Genomic DNA, 13,839 nt, shown 5'->3' on the forward strand with positions numbered 1-13,839 from the left:
TTGTTGTTCAGAAAGCCAAAGATGAACCATTTTACCTTAAAAGGGACTAAAACAATAAAACCAAAGGGGGCAGAAATAGTGCTTTAGCTGGAGCAGAAGGGCTAGAAATTGCTTTTCAATTCATGCTTTAGTGCGGCAATCATTTGTGCCAAAGACTTAATATACAGTACTGTACGTCTTCAACTGTGCTTTGCCGAACAAAAAGAAAAAAAAATAAACAAAGAAAATGAATTCTTTTGTCTCTGCATTTGGAGCACAGTTCAGATGGAGACAAAGACATTTCTTTACAATGAAAGAAATTCAATCTCTGTGACTAACACAACCACTTGAATGGGTGTTGTTAGCAATGAAAAAGGATGCATCTAGATGTTGGTGTCTTCATCTTTACTCCGTTGTTTGGGTTCTAAAGTAAATAAAAGCTGCAAGCAGACTGAAATGTTAGGATGTTATCACAACTGTGTTTCCCTGAAACAAAACTGTCCTTTGTTGCACTTCTTGGTCACTTCAACTGCTTCCTCAACTGGCAGAGGAAAAAGAAGTTAGAAGAATTTCTCATACTTCATGGAAGTTTATATTATCATGCCTGGGTCTGTCAGAGGGAGCTTACAAATTAATGAGGTAAGAAGCCTATAAATGAAACATCTGTCCCAGACATCATTTTGTCAGACTTTATTTCAGCCTTACCAGGTTTCCAAATTTTTTTCCATTACTTCGGTTGAACCCGAGGGTAAAAACTAAAGGAAGTGGTTTTAATTGGTTGATCCAGATGCTAAAAGGAAAAAAAAATGTAAGAGTTAAATGAGGTACTTATTTAAAAAGTAAGGCAGGAGTATCTAATACGACACAAAGGAGACCATTTGTTTAAGGTAGAACCAGGCGCTGATTTCTTTACTACATTTATGTAAATTGGCAAGAGGATCTGTAAAGGGTGGGAATCCTGTTGCGATGGGGATTGAGATCTTCTTGCAAACTGTTGCTATTTCAGGAGCACTTCACAGCACTCCACACACAGCACTGCTCCATAGTAATTACTGTATGCATAGCACTGAGCCTTTAAGGCACACATAATGAGCTGGAAAAGGTTTCGTTTCTTTAAATGGCTCATTTCAGACCACAATTCTGGCGCCATTTCTATTTACTCTCCATGTAAAATTGTGCATATCCCAACAGATAGGAGCTAATGATACAAATGATTTTGCAGAAATTGCTCACGAACTGTACAGATCAGATTCTGAACAATGCACATTGCCGAAATCAATGAGAGAAAATAATATGCAATGATTTTGATAAAGCCAGCATAAAAATTGCATAAATGGCAAACAGGGGTAGCTAGAGACACTCCAGAACATTCTACAACCATGGGTCTCAAATAGTGATTGCAACCATCAGACTCTTGCATTATTCTTGGTTTTTTTAAGCTCAAGTCAAGCAAGTTGAGAACGAAACACTGAATTCTATAAACAAACAAAAATGGTAAATGGATAAAAACATATATGAGCTGAAGGGATAATATACAGTACATGGAACCACAGTACATATTAAACAGATTAAAAATGATTCCAAATTTAGGTATAAAAGAGTTGAAATTTATTCTGGGTATTGTAGTTAAGTCTTTTACATTCAAATAAATTCCTGTAAATACTATTCCAGGAGAAATTGTTTCCACCACTACAAGCTGCCTGAGCATGTTTCAATACATTTATTATTCCAGCACTATCCCTCACTCTAATGCCAAGCCCAGTTCCCAAATTTATTTTACAGATCATACTCAATCCAAGTTACGAAGGGTTACTCTGCAAACAGAAACACCACAAACAGCAAAATCTCTTCTATGAATGGAAAAATGGAAAATCTGACCATTTAAAACAATAAGAAAGAGAGGTTTACAGGTCTCAATTATGACTGGAATCTACCCTTTATATTCAGTTATCAATGTCTACATATCAAAGAGATAATTTTACAGACAAGTGTTCCATATTTATCTGGCCTTCCTGTACCATGACATTACTGTCAGCTCATCTCAGATTTTTTGTATGCTTTCCATTTGCCTGCTTTCCAGTGTGTTCCCATCAGCTCCCATGTGCTGTTCCCCATGCTTGTTTATGAACAGCTGTAGTCACTCTGGAGAACATTTATTTTTAGAAAATCAGAACATGTTGCAGAGGACACAACTGTGGCCTGCTCAACCAAAACAGTGTGATCCAGTAATTCTTTTCCAGGCTGGTATGGAAAAGATGCTAGACTTTACTACTGTAAGACACCAAACACCCTGGGCCACTTAACTTCTTACTAAGAGAGAATCGGTGTGTGAGATAACCCCAGTTCATGGAAACACAAGGGGACTTGTCACTTAAAATGTAACAGTGGTTGCCTGCTGTTTATTCACACTCTGCAAGATAGTAGCTTTCCAAACACAACAAGAAAAGGTATCTCAAGCTGGGAGCCTCACAACTCCCAAGTTCAAAAATAAACTAAAAGAAATATTCAAAATAACTAACAGACACTTCATGATGGGGGAAAACTCGGCTTTGCAGCACTTTCCATTATTTTGGTCCCAGTGACATTGTACTCCTAGTTGTAGGCCCAGTGATAGCTGTGGCTGCTGTACTCAACACCTCCCTACTAGGACTGGAAAAGACATGTTAGTTCTTACTAATGAGATGCCACACAAATGGCGTTAGCTCACTTTTTTGTTGGTAGTAAAAATTGACTGCAAGCACATTTCTTTGCTGCATCAATTTTATTTTCCCTATTTATTTTATTTCCCATATTTTATTTATCAGAGGAAATGGATAGCTTTGCTGTCAATAGTATTGACTTTTCAACAAATTAGGTAATTAATGAAACATATGAACCCCCAAAATTATAGTAAACGCTAGAGTATCTGGCCTTGGACTTTTGGAGAATAGGAAATCCTCACGCCTTACTTGAATGTGTCATCTGCAGAGAGAAGCTGGTAAACGTGGTGATGGTGCCGAGAAAGTTAAAATACCATTTTGGACAAAAATCTCTGGCGATCAATGACATTCATTACTTCAAGCACTTGAAAGAACAAAACATGAAACCTCAACATGTGATAGAGTCTGCATGGGTGTTAAACAGAACTCATCAACGAAGTCCCAAAACTTTGCCAAAACTGCAATCTGGCCTGTATGTAAAAAAACATTGTAGATGCGAAGTTAGGAGCTGATGGTGCCATTGAGATGGACAAAATTCCACTCTCTGATAACACAGTTAAATGGCAAATTGACTGCATGTCAGCTGATTTTGGACAGGTGCTGCATGAGAAGTTGAAGACTAAAGAGGAGGGTGGATTGGCAAGTCCACTGATCGATCTAGATCTAGCCAGCACCTGCCCCAGGTTTGGAATGACGACGGAGACTCCTTTCAGGAGAGTTTTTATTTACTTTGTAAAGAGTTACCAAGGAAATATTTCTGGTAGTAGGAGAACAGAAGCTTTTCATAAGGAAAACGGACTTACGTGGGCCTCAGTGATCAGGAAAATCAAAGGATTTGTCTTTTAGGTGAAGGCAAAATCCTGACAACCAGATAAATTATTGCATGTTCTGTTGTGAAGCCAAACCAATTCCGACAGAGTTAACTGCAGTATTAGACAGAGCCATAAAGATCATGAATTATATCAAATCATGGCCATTGCCAACATGTTTCTTCATTATTTTGTGTTCAGACATGGAAGTCAAGCATCAGAGTTTACCGTTACACACCAAGGTGCCAGTGGAAGGGAGGTTCCCTCCTGTGTTCATGAACTCTGAAGACAACTACTACAGGGCTACTATCTGTATATCACTGGTGGGCTATGCTACATTATCTCACAGACATTTTCAGCTGTGTGAGTGTGTAGAAAATTCAAATGCAGGGGAAGAAAGAGACAATCCTCACCATCACAGATACACCTCAAGGTTTCAGGTCAGAACTGGGGCTCTGGTGAGAGAGAGAGAGGGGCAGGGGGTTGACTTGAGATGTTTCCTCTGGATTCTTTGGCAGAACACGGACATATCCCAACATCTCAAAATGCCGAAAGGCACATCTAAATGTTTCGCTTCTATAAAGGTGGAGGAGTATTGCCACTTTCTTCTGATTTGTCACAAAAGCTTACATAAGAAGGATAATAGGAACGCACATACAGTAGCAACAGATGGATTGCACTGTAAAGCTGACCGAAGTGACTGAATAACTGACGATCTCTGACCATTTCAATGTAGTATTGCCATTTCTGACAACACACCCCCGTGAGCGGGCATGTTCAACACTGGCAGACAGAAGCAACAAGAGAAGGCAGCGCTTGTCAGAGGAGACAGATTTGATGGTGGCTCTGGGCATACTAGGCCCAGGCTTCCCGCTAAACTGGTCAGATGCCGTTTACTCTGCTTTGAGTTTTGCTGGGATTTAGTGATTCCCAGTTACTGTATGTATCTGTTAAATTAATTCAATACAATTATATTCTGTATATTCTGTAATGTATAAATATACTATCAAATGTGTCTGTGCTTGCTGTTGAATATGTGTACTGTGTGGGGGATTTGAGATTCATGCATTTGGTCCTTGTTAACTTCATGTATGCACTAGGTTGTAAATCTTTAATAGAATAACCATTGCAAATGTAAGTAAATGTGACATCGTTGAGCAATCAATTCCGCTGAAAAAGGGGTGTGTGTCATGGATTTGTCTCATTCAAGTATGCTGTTTTACTGTGTTGGGGTCCTACTCCCAAATCAGCCCCATCTGTCTGTTCCCTGGTTACCCTGATGACCCCACTCTCGCTGGCCTTGTCTCCCCAGCTCCTCTGCCTGGTCCCTCTCACTGGGCATTCATCAGCCACTGTAAAGGTGTTCCTCTCTAAAAAAAAAAGTGGAGTCATTTTAAAATAGGGCAAAGCAGTGCACAGGGATTTTTTTCTGTCAGGCAGTCCACCATCTGGCCTGGTGAGGCTGTTTTGAATTGCTAGCTTTGAGCCCATGAGAGACCGCACACATCCTCAAGCTTGGGGAGAACTCTCAGTTGACTAATTGACAGCTCACTATTTTGATGGACTCTCTTGAGTCACACCAAACAAAAAATGGTACTATCCTGAATGTGATGATTATCTTTGGCTACAAGCTCCTCATTTCTTATTTTCCATTTCTGACTAGTAAAATATTCTTTAAAGAAGTAATGGATGCAGCTACAGTTTGTTCACTAAAGCACTGGTAAGTGAAAAAGACAAGTTGACTCAGAATATTTTCCTTGTTGTGCCATTCAAACTGATAAAACTACTTTATTAAAGGAAGATGTTGAATCTGCTTCATAATTAAAAGAAAGCTCACTAAGGGTGCATATCACTGTATAAACTGAGTGAATTAATTACATACAGTACATGTATAATATGGTGACATTTATTTAAAAGTGTAGGATTTTTTTAATGTCTCACTCAAGGACATTTCTAAAATAATCAGGCTGAATTAGTACAACAACTCTTTCAGCAAAAGTAACAGCAAATATCCAGCACCGCTAATTCACATAAAAGAAAATAGAAAAAACATATTTCAAATAGTTGAAGTAATTCATACAAATCCTACCAGGAAACTGGTATTTCTTGTCCTTTGGTAACATATATTAAAATATAATTAAAATACCAAACCATCAATTTACCATTGAAAAATTACCATTATTCAGTTAAGCCCCACATTGAATACCTTTTTATTTAGCTAGCTTTCTTCCTGCATCTGATTTTTGTTTTAGAATAGTTTTATAGCTTATAAGCAAATAACAGTCAATGAAAAACGAGAACCACCAGTTTAAACTGCAGTCGGTCATTAATCCTGTCTTGGTATACAAAACATGACAATAGTAAAATGTTCTTTTTCCTAGTCTTTCTCAGCAAAAAGAAAAAAGCAAAGAGTTACAAAAAATATGTTTTGTGTTGGTTTCAGAGAACGAGGCAGCTCAGGATGAATGATACTGTAAAAATGAAAAATTGACTTCTTCTAGTCAACTTTTAGAATTACCTTTAACCTAATATGTTATGCTAAACCTTTTTTTGTAATTGACAATTTTTTTAAATTTACGCTTTAATACTTTTTACAAGCTGTAGTGTAAAGATTTTAAATACAAATTAAAATAAACGTATTAAAAAAAGACCTGCTTTCCTCTTTTCCTCTTTGTTTTAACTAAAACGTGATGCTCGTTTAAGAGGATGCCTTAAACATTACTTAAGGTAGCACTTCATTATAATTATAGAAAGGTGAAAAAATGCATATTCCAACTCCATATTAGAAGTCTTCATCCGATACAATAGAAAAATCCAGAAACCTCCAAAAGCACACCTTTAACGTACTGAATTCTATCAACAGATGGTGTTTGAATATTTATTACAAAAACATGAAATACAATATTTCCCAGTTAGCAGAGTATTTGCGTATTGTTCTGAAACACCTTGGTTGAAAAACTGCCTCGCAGCCTCTTATAACAGCACAGTCTGCCAGGGAGCGATTCCCAGCAGGCTGTCCTTAGTTCTGTCTTTTCCCCATCTTAATGCTCTGACTACACGGTCCAGGTCTGTCTCCTCCAGATTTCCTGTGAGTCACTGACAGAAAATCTGTCTTCAGTATCACTTGCCATTTATTTCATACATCAGCCTCACTCCGGCTAAAGCTTATGTATAAAGCTGCAGGCTCACGAACCTTCATGAATGTGCACTGAAAGAACTTTGGTTGTTGGTCTTTAGACAAAAAAATAGGTTTCTGTAGATCCACATTTCGATGAATTAAGTCATAGATTGTTTGTGTAACCTTCCACTTCATAAAACCAACAGATCATCTACCAAAATTAAGAGACAGCCACAGCAGATCAGTTGAATAAACAAAATGCAATATGTTGAATTTAGCAAAATGCAGAACATTTGTTTTTGTACCACATCAACTTATTTAATTAAGTCAGGAGTTAGCTCCCCATTTCTGCCTCTCTCTTTCTCTATTCTGAAACTTCATTGTCATGGTAACTAACACCACCTACATCATGGCTATACACAGAAACAGATATGAGGACTTTAAAATAAGAAATGAGGAGAACAAATGTCCAAGACTTAAACAATAATAAAATCAGAGAATTTCCAGTTAGATAATTTCCCTTGTTTTCAGACACTCAGTGACTTCAAAACCCATTGAGATTTGATGGAATTGTTGCCAAAAACTCTTTGTAGCATCAACAGGAGTTTGACAGGGTCACTATTAATCAATAGGAATCTCAAGGTAGAACTGAAGCCAGTAATACATGTAGTTCTAGATGCCCTCATGATGAGAAGGATTAATTTTACTTTGTGCTTTCACAGGAGTTGACATATTCCTTATGAAATTGTACTTTCGTTAGAAAGAGTTATCAAATGAAAAACATAACTATAAAGATGCAAATTTAATACTTTACAATATCCACATCCACATTTTCAAGGACCAGACCACATAAAATATGTGCTTAGCCTTAAGTTTCTATTAATTGCTTGAAAAATCACTTCCTGAACAGGCACCCCGTGAATCATAATTCTCGTGTCATTAAGAAGTTTTTTGGGGAAAAAAAAAGTCTCCAAAGACTTTTGTTAAAGAAACAAAGACAACACAGCAGAAAATATGGCATGTTAAGCACAAGGCAAAAATGATCAATCCTTTTTAAACATGACATTACCATCTGGATCCCAGCGTCTCAGCACACCACACTTCCTCCAGAACAAGACCACAAAATGAATACAAATTTTAGCAGCAAACTACTGAAAAGCTGATTTTGTATTACCTGTATGATGAACATGCCAGCTACTGTTACAGACATTAGGTACTAGCTTGTGCTCAATCAAACATAAGAGCAATGCACAGTGACGAATCTTCAATATTCATGTTTTTCCTTGTTGTGACCACAGCAGCACAGATCACATGCTTGTGGACTCATGACTAGCATTTGGGAATTCCAAAACATCCACTGTTGCAGCTTCGACACATTGTCTACAGAGCTTTTGATCCCAGTCTCTTTGGATTTACTTCCAGATGAGTATTGAATGATGTCATCGGATTGCTTTCTGTATTAGCACAATGATTGTTTATCTAAGTTTATCTATGCAACAAGCACTACCATAGTGTTCCATGACCCTTTCCAGGGAATAACAATACTATATATGTTACACATGTAGTTTGCCCCTTTTCAGGAGCTTTTGAATCACAGAATCAATATATGTTTTAAAGGGATTGTTAAAGCTGACTGTGACACCTGTCAATTGTGGCATCAGGATGGATGTCTATGTCAGGATGGCTATTCTCCCAGCTATTGAAGATTATTAAATCCTGCACTGATCACTATTATCCATCCATCCATATTCTACTGGCTTCTTTCAATTCAGGGTCACAGGTCAGCCGGGCCCATCCTGGCAAACAACATGCGCAAGGCAGGGTACACCCTGGAAGGGACGCTAGTCTACTGTATCTAAACACAGATACACACACACACTCACCACACCAGGGTCAATTTTCTCAGCAATAAATGAATGTTTTTGGACTGTGGGATGAAACTGGAGCACCTGGAGAAAACCCACACGAACACAGAGAGAACAGACAAACTCCACACAGACAGCACCCCAGGTTAATAATAGAGCCCAGGGCCCCGATGCTACCAGGTTGCAATGCTAGCCACTGTGCCACCATACCGCCCTACCACAATTATACATCACTTTATTTAGACAATAAAGGAGATGGGTCCATTTTTATAGTCTTCCATCAGACCAAAAACAGAGATGGTTCTTAAACCTAATGCTCACACTTATTTGTTTTGCAGGAGCCTTCGCTCTTCACAGCAGTGCTGTGAGCTTCTCAGGAGGTGAAAATTGTGAAGCACTTACAGGTTTTACTTCATCAAGAGGTGAAAACGAGCATCTTAAAGAGCAAAACTTCAGATGAAAAGGCTGCTGGTCTGTGAAGTTCATATCTGCATATCTAAATGAAATGCGCTGAAAAGGGCAGGCAGAATCACATGCAAAGTAAATATCAGAATACTATTCCAGGCGATGACCCCAGTCAGGGACGATCACAGGGTGCTGAACAGGGGGTGGAATTGAACAGGTGCTGCAAGGCTGACGGGGTTGAGTGATTTCTGCAGGGCAGATAATTGTCAGCCAAATGCTGAGGTCAATAAATTAATTTTTAGGCTGTACGCGAGTCCAGTCTGGCCTTTCTGTTTTTTTCTTACGCTATGAATAAATTATTTTTGGCATATACCCACCTGATCATAAAGAAATGATTGCATGTTGTTCATCTTGCAGCTACAACCCCAACACCTTCACTCAAGGGAGAGTGAGCTTTCATAACCCTAACCTGCACACCAGGGAGTGGGTAGTCCGACTCCACCTTTGTGCCACTCATCGTTTAGCATCCTACATGCAAAAATACCTCATACTGTGTCACTGTAGGGTCAGGGAAAACCAGTTACAGTTTACTAGTGACATGACCCAGGCTCGAACCCCTGGTCACAGAGTTCAGCCTAGCGCATAGAAGTGTCCCGTTTTGTTCATTTTGGTCTAAAGGGTACGGAGCATTCTTTTAAGGAAAGGGTTAGCTCCCTCTCCATTTTAATTGATTTTATTTACATTGGAAATTGCTTAACAAAACTCCCCTCTCACTATCCAGACATTGAGTGAAGAATGCCCAAATGACACAATCGGGTATTTTTAAAACAAAAAGCTTCATGCACTTTTTGGACTTTTTTGACAAAACCATTGTGCATGTGACATTAGTGGCACACTGTGAGGGCAGACTGGTTTTCTGATGCGAGACCCAATACACAGCACCTTCCTGGTACACCAACTGGATCTGAAATCACTTCCTCTCTCAGCATTCTGTGATTTGCATTCCTACGCCTACCTAATCACCTTTTTCTTCCACTAATCTATGACCAATGTCCCCTGGGGCTTCTCAGTCTGTCTCATCAACACGGCTGTGCTGCCCTCCATTAGTACAGCAGGTTACAGCCAAATAACTTCGAAATATTAATCAAAACGCAAATGTACTAATTAACAACTGATTGCATCTTAGATGTCAGATTTTTTCGCTTAATCCTCTACACTAATTGTGCAAGAAATTATGTAGCAGCTTCACATGAAACAATTATATTTAACTGCATTTAAATAGTCAGACAAAAAGTGTACAGTATAGCTTCAGCCTAGCTCTCATGATAATTGTCCTGTTTATTTGAGTAAGATGATGCATTACACTAAAATGTTGCATCTTGCCTTTGGTGATCTCTATCTTTGCCTAATGCCTATAGATGTATAAATATCAACAGGTCTCGATTACAACAAGCCTGGAGCAATTCACAGATTGCATGACCAGAGCTTTCAGGAACTCCAGCAAGAGATTTTTTTATGTTGCTGTTTGTTTTATAAGTGGGTGGATTTAATAAATCACTGAATACATTTCTAGCTAGAAAGGATTTTCAAATTGTCTATGTATGTAGGGAACAAAAAAAAGTAAGAACTAATTTTGTATGGAAAATGTCATCACCTTTGTCTATTTTCCAACATTGGGAATATCAGGAATAAGGAAGACACCTTATGTACTGTCATATATTGAGTGTGGCACTAGACTCATTTCATATCTGACTGCACCAAGATATTGTTTTATAAATGTGTAAACAAAAGGAAATCAAAGAACATCCTGCTACAGTCATCACATTAAAAGCCATTTATGATATCATACATGGAACACCATACTATGAGAAATACAGCCTTATGTAATATAAACATACTTAGAGATACAAAAATTGGCACAGGAAATTCAATTGACTTTATATATGATAGAAAAAGCTCCCCATACCTGCAGATTAAAAATACCTTGAAGAAGGGTTTGGTATTTGCAAGAGAAGAAAAACTATTTTCAGAAATGAAGAATATCAACAGCACCATTTGCTGATTTCCCCTGTGAGAAACGTGCTTGATAAACATATAGCATTAACCTGATTCTAAATTTGACTCTAAAAATCAGATTCTTTTCAAGCTAATATTCAAAGTATTGGTACAAATGACCACACTTAGCTATTTTTTCTATTTGATTAATCTTTGCAAAAATAAAATGCAAAACAGAAGAAACAACCATTTAGAATCACACAACCTACTGTATAAAAAAGGATTCCAAAACAGTCAATATTTGCAGAAGATGTTGAATGGATAAATGTTAGAATGTCTTAATAAGACTTAAATTAAATGTCTTTCCTAACGTATAAGTCATCTTTGAAAGATTAGTTGTTTGGAGTTATTGGAAGTTTCTGTTTGTTTGGAAATGTATTGATTTTCTAGAACAAGGATAAGCACAAAAGGATACATCTTTGGTCAAAGTGCATACATCAAGTGTCATGAAAAATATAGTGCCCTGTACAAACATTTACTTTCTCATTGTCAGTAGACAACACACAAGCCCTTAAATTCAGATAATTGCACCTGTTTATGAATATTACATTTTTATAAGGCCCCTTTACAAAATAAAGTGAATGAAGTATATGGGTATGAAAAAGTAAAAAGTGTCACTTGTCCAAAACATTCCCCAGGAACATGCAGGATTTCCATTAGACTGACAGTCCAGCGAAGCTGGGAAAGAGACTGTCACAGCTTTTGAATAAAGAGCTGCCACTGCACCAAAGTAAGGAGTGGTCATTTGATTGCTTTTTGGGCACAAGCTATGGTAAGTGTTCACCTGTCAATCGATTCTGCAGTTGAGGAGGGACAGAGTATCAAAAAGGATAACTAACACTGTCTCAGGTTAGGCTTTAGTCTTCTGCACACAAAAGTCATGGAAGTGTATCATTCCTCATAAAAAACATTATTTTAGTGGTTTATCTCAGCTTTCACAAGTAAAAGGTGCTCAGTAGCCTAAATTTAGCTGCCAAAAACATACAAAGTAATCGCCCCCAGAATTCGTTCAATATAAATCAATTTAATGCTTAGAAAAAGCTCATGGTGGCAGCCAGACATAATTCAAAGCTTCCGAAGACTGACAGCACTTCTTATTGAGACCTTTGCCTTCTTCAAAAAGGCAGCTGCCTGCCAGTAGTTCATTTGACAGCAGCCAAAACCTGACACTGCCGGGATCAAAACATGGGCTATTTTTGTTCACCTGTTTTACTACCTTTGGTATTTCTTTCTGCCACCTTCTGTAAAACTTCTGGGTAAAAGAAAAAGTTCAAAACTTTGTGGAGAAAGCAGCATGTTTGCATCGCCTCAGCATTGTGTAGCATTGGGAACAAGAGTAAATCCAGCCCTCATACAACTCTGCATGAAAAGAATGCTAAGTTGACACTATTCTACACCCAAGTATGATATAAAAGTTTTATGCTTTCTCATCTCCAAGGTGTGTTGTCTCATCATAAAGCTTCTCTGTATTAGTTCAAGGCCTGAGACAGGACTTCGGCTGTATAGCACTTTAATCCGGCTCAAATTGTATATGACACAAACTTAAGTTCAAACTATAGTGCTCAACCAAAAAAGTGTCCATTTTTTCTCTCTAGTTTGGCCTATTCAAATAAACTTTAAATGAAAGCTGTGTATTTCCAGCACCTTCCATTTGATTATGCTGTTAATAAGCGTCTGCACCCTGTGAGGTCTGAAATGCTTCTAGCTGCTATACAATCGGTGTCTTGCTTTGAGCCTCTCTGTGACAGACTGAAAAGAAGGGCAACTGGTGTTTCTGTCACTGTCGGTCCAGACCCCTTAACAAGCAGCAACTACATTAAATAATTAAAAAAGAGAAAGAGTGTCAGTCCACCTGTTATAGAATGTCATTGGCAATGATTAAGACAGAATTTTGTGAGCAAATTCTTCCATGCTTAGAGTTTGCCAGGAGGGGCTAGGTTGAATGTCAATTAACTCTGAAAAACAACTGTTAAGTCCCATGTTGATTAATCAGCGCCGAGTGGTGAGACAGAGAATCACCTGGTGAGAAAGGAAAGAAATGCTTCACATTTTTTTGCTTTCAGCTTGCTTTGGTCCTAATCACACGGAAAACTCTCATCGATTAGATTTTTCGATCAATTAATTTTGACTTGACTTTATAATTGGGATGATCTGACAACCATTACTTAAGAAACTCCATGCATTTACTATCCACCTGTTGATCATTTTAACTCCTCTTAGTAACTAACTTTCCTGTCGAACAGTTGCTCTGTGCAGTTCTGGGCCCAACAGGCTTAGCCCTGCTCTCATGTTGGAAATGGAGTCCTCTGGGTAAAATAAAACATTTCTTCTTACCAAGCTGTGACAATCACAAGTAACAGTCTTCACCAGTTTTTCCCTGGTATGTGAGTAATCTAGCATTTTCTTTTTTTTTTCATCTGATCAAAGCCATCTGTTAAAACAGGAACACTGAATGGATAAGTCTAATTAAACTGTCCTTTAATTAACAGGATTGAATGCTAATTGGGTAGCTTTGGGAAAGTGCTTCAGACAGTTGGACATCATCATTTTCATTTTCTCAATCTCCTGCCACTTGAGATCAGATTGATTTACAGCCTTTATTTGTTACTCATTATGGGAAGGATATTATGTTTAGTATGTATGACTCACAGCCTTCTTTAAAAATGGCATCTGCAGTTTTAATAGCAGTACAAATCATACACAGTATTAGATGTTTCATTTGTACTTTGTGAATGTTCCGTTTCCTTAGTGAAAGAAAGAGTACTGTGATACATTATAGTAGAAGATTAATACTTCACTTCTGTCTTGCATAACAGGTAGAAATTCTTGTTTGGGAGGAAAAACAGTTTTAAGAAATACTCCACATGCTCATAAATATGCATATATACGGTATGTGCGTGTGTTTTTGT

At 37.9% G+C, this 13,839-nt stretch overlaps 1 protein-coding gene across 10 annotated transcripts in view; it reads right to left on the reverse strand.

Annotated features, from left to right (window-relative positions):
• Positions 1–13,839, reverse strand: part of kcng1 (potassium voltage-gated channel, subfamily G, member 1) — a 28,979-nt gene that overhangs the window by 9,396 nt on the left and 5,744 nt on the right. For 2 of the 10 annotated variants that reach the window (XM_088608035.1, XM_088608032.1), the window contains exons 1-3: positions 7,780–8,064; positions 3,901–4,857; positions 685–769 (exon numbers count right to left, since the gene is read on the reverse strand). The exons of 2 other annotated variants lie outside the window; for them this stretch is intronic. The gene's annotated coding sequence lies outside the window, so the exon portion shown is untranslated. Of the gene's footprint in view, positions 1–684; positions 770–3,900; positions 4,858–7,674; positions 8,065–13,839 lie in introns of those variants that run through there. 6 more of the 10 variants (XM_088608033.1, XM_088608029.1, XM_088608030.1 and 3 more) reach the window with 4 other exon arrangements.

Source organism: Lepisosteus platostomus, chromosome 15 (genome assembly GCF_059453375.1).
Source record: "Lepisosteus platostomus isolate fLepPlt1 chromosome 15, fLepPlt1.hap1, whole genome shotgun sequence".
NCBI lineage: Eukaryota > Metazoa > Chordata > Actinopteri > Semionotiformes > Lepisosteidae > Lepisosteus > Lepisosteus platostomus.